This window comes from Pinus tabuliformis, chromosome J (assembly GCF_031772625.1).
Source record: "Pinus tabuliformis cultivar Carrire ecotype Pingquan chromosome J, CPIR1, whole genome shotgun sequence".
NCBI classification, from domain to species: domain Eukaryota; kingdom Viridiplantae; phylum Streptophyta; class Pinopsida; order Pinales; family Pinaceae; genus Pinus; species Pinus tabuliformis.
The window spans coordinates 1,453,370,598-1,453,374,299 of record NC_142295.1 but is presented as its reverse complement, the minus strand read 5'-3'; the positions used below and the strand labels follow the sequence as shown (position 1 = coordinate 1,453,374,299).

At 34.7% G+C, this 3,702-nt stretch overlaps 1 long non-coding RNA gene across 1 annotated transcript; it reads left to right on the top strand.

Annotated features, from left to right (window-relative positions):
* The first annotated feature begins 1,757 nt into the window (after nt 1-1,757).
* LOC149232847 (uncharacterized) lies at nt 1,758-2,433 on the top strand. The gene is made up of 2 exons (XR_016247579.1): nt 1,758-2,101; nt 2,250-2,433. It is a non-coding gene; the product is annotated as an uncharacterized LOC149232847 (long non-coding RNA).
* The last annotated feature ends 1,269 nt before the right edge of the window (nt 2,434-3,702 follow it).

The window sequence follows — 3,702 nt, the reverse complement described above, 5'->3', positions numbered from 1 at the left end:
ATTTATTTCACAACCTAAATATTTGTTTTTTTTACTTGATTAGTTCCATATGAGTGATTGTAAGCCTTCAAAAATGCCATTTCAATCTCATGTGAATTTAAATATTGATTGTACTACTCCTCTTTGTGATGCTACTCTTTCTTGTAAGCTTGTGGGTGCTTTGAAATATTTGACACACAACTAGCCCGATATCTCTTTTGTTGTTAATATGGTCTTGAGGTTTATACAGAAGCCTCATGAAATCCATTGGAAGGAAACAAATAGAATTCTCTGATATTTATAGGGGACAATGATTTAGTGTGTTTTCTATTCAAGGAGGGGTTCAATTTCTCTTCTTGGTTATATATACTTTAATTGGGTAGGTGAAATTTTAGATACACATTCTGTTGCAAGTTGCATCTTTCATCTTAGTTCAAGTCCGGTTTCATGGTGCAATAAGAAGTTGATAACTCTTTCTCATTTCTCATGTGAAGCAAAGTACAAGGTTGCTAAGGAATATACTGAAGAAGTAGTTTGGTTGTGATGTGTCCTTACTGAACTTGGACTAGTTCAGAAATCAAATACATAACTAATATGTGATAATCAAAGCGCAATCAAGCTTGCATATGTTATTGTCCCATCACTTGGAAAACATAATTGGTAGAATAGAAAGATTGCTTTTGCTTTTGAGCTAGATACAAGGGGAGTGATCATTCCAAATTGCAGAATATTTCCTTTCTCGCATCTCCCAACAATTATTACTTGCCATGCCTCTCTCCACCTTCATTATTGTGATTGCAAATCCATCAGTATTTGTACTAGCTTTAGAGGAATGGAGCACTGACGAGACCACCAAACCATCCAAACACCAACCACATTGGATTCAATCATTAACATGTTTGGACGAATTTTCATCTAGATCGTTTTCCAAGTGTGTGGGTGGTTATGGCCATGATCTCCACTCACTATCACATCTTTAAACATTATCATGGCTATATGTCACCCCTATAGGAAAATCTTTTATTAAATTATTTAATATTGATGAATTCATTATTTAAATTAATATCTTTTCATTTGATGTATCTAAAATGTAGTAATAAGTAAAGAATATATATATATATAATCCTTTAATGACTCAATTTTATGTGTATTTGTATTATTTTATTATATGATATTTGTATTTTAAGAAAAAAATGTACGTTTCATTAATTTCATATTGATGTAAAAATTTTCAATTTTAATGTATATATGTTATTACATTTCAATTTTGTTTTATTTTAATTATATATATTTTATTATGTTAATAATACTGTTTTTGAAGTTGAATAAGATAAATGATCTTTATTATAAAATAAAATATATTCATTTTTATTATATTGGTTTATAATTTTTTTTTAATTGTAAAATTAATTTTAAAAATAAATAAAACTAATTTTAAAATAATAAATTATGTAAAAACTTGAAATTAAATTATTAATAAAATTAAACTTAAATATTAAAAATAACATAATAAAAAAGATTTATTATTTTATAAAATTAACTCGTTACACAATGAATAACTGTCCATTTCAAAAAAATTCAAACATACAATCATCACCCTCCCTCCTTTGCCTAACGGTTCTTACGCCAGCCTGTCACCCTCCCTCCTTTGCCTAACGGTTCTTACGCCAGCCTGTCACCCTCGGATTTAAAAGTTTTAGGAAAACTGCATATAATATCTGCCATTAAATTCAAATGTATGTTAGAGAAGCGGCCTTTGTTAAACGAGGAGGGAGCGGCATTGGGCAGTGGAGATATTTTTGGTGTTTGTTTGCGAGTAATCCATTGAACTTGTTTTTCTCTCTGGTCTTGTCTTGTGTTGTGTTGTGTTAGGCATGGCCATGTCTATTGTTTTGTTCTGAATTGTTTCGTATTGCTGTGTTGTGATTCTTTTCACTGTTCTAGTATTTCATTTTTTCCCTGTGCTATTTTTTCTTTGATTCTGAATTTTGTTGGCAAGTATGAAGGTTCTTTTGGTTTTTAGAGTGAGGGTTATTTTATATTTTGTTGGGTTTTGATATGTGAAAGGAGGATATGAAGCTATGATACGAAGTAGGATGAAATTAGCAGATTGAAAGAAGAGGTAATCTATGTTTCATTACTCATGCATGTATTCTGTAACAATTGTGTAGGATATTTTATTCCAGCGGCAGAGTTTTCGGGCCTGATCTATGTTTGAATTGTAATAATGTATGTATTCTGTAATAAATGTGTAAGGTATTTTAATCCAGGGGCAGAGTTCCAGTCCTGGAGGAGAATCAGAGCCAGAGTTTTCGGGCCAGAGGAGAAAGAGCCAGAGCTTTCGGGCCAGAGGAGAAAACACGGAGGCGGGGTTTTAGGGCAAAGGAAATATTTCTGTTAGCGAACCCAGCCCTGATCTTAACAGCAGAAACAGAATTTCGCTGTTGCAAGTAAGCTTTTAATTTCTGCAACTAGTTTTTAAAGAAGGTGTAGTATTTGACCTCAAGTTTACATTCATAGAGTGATGATAAATATTAAAATTCATGGGTATACCAAATTTAAAATGAACCTGTGTTTATTTTTTGCTGAAATTATTATATTCTCCAGCCCTAGTTCTTCTGCTTTCTACCCAATTGCATTTGAACATAATTTCTCTATTGCTACCCTTTTGCATTTAAACATAATACATCAGGCGTTAGCAGGGGTGGGGTATCGGGGAGGGCAATCCACTCCCAGCTGCAGGGGGAGTCCCTTGTCATGCTTTACAGACAATTCCATTAAACCCTTCGTTGTTCAGGTAGTGATTTGGCTTTACCTGATTGATTATGTGGAGTGGAGTGCTCCCCTTATTTAGGGTTTGTTTCTTATGCTCTGTACATAAGGAGTTTTTGGAACTGCATTTCTCTCTATGTATTTGTTTGCATGAACTACTCCTCCTACTGTTGGGCAAACCAGTGAAGCAATAGAATATGCAACAAGTGCCATTCGTGTTGCTTCTCTACTAGCTACCCTTGCTTCTTTTGTTCCTGGCACATTAGCTTATTTTGTGGCTGGTCCTGGATGGTGCCGACGGGGTTGATTCTATGTTGCGGAGCCCCTTCTCCTGCTTTAGCTAAAATATTGATCACTTAAGTGAATTTTAGCATAAATTTAAATCTATCAGCTAGGATCGAATAAATTAATTATATGAAGTAAAAGCTGATGAACCTGAATCAGCTAGGACCTAGGTACATATGGGCATAACCTTTTCACTAAGAAGACTGGTTTTCCTGGTGAAGACCTTGGCAACTATTTGGGGTTGAGATTATAGTGGGGCATTACCGATCCCCCTTATACCCTGTATTTCACTTCAATAATGGACAACATTTTTTGCACCTCTTGTTATTGTATAAGAAAATCCACTTTCTGAGGCTGTAGGTGTTGCACTGAAGGCCCTTGATATGCCATTAGGCATTAAAGCATAATTTAGAGGCCAATTGAAAGAGTTGGGTGCAATATGAGAGCCTGTGGCGACCTAAGGAAATATTTTAAACCCAGATTCGTGGCTGACCTTAACGGGTTTTGTGTCATCAGAAGGCCACAGAGCTGGCAAGTGTATTGGGTCAGGGTTTATCACCGAGATCCATAGTGCGTCGCATGGAGAAATTCTTTTGCTGAAGCAATGCATAGCATCCACAAACTTTTGTGTGATGCTATACATCAATTCATGTAAGCCGAAGAAGA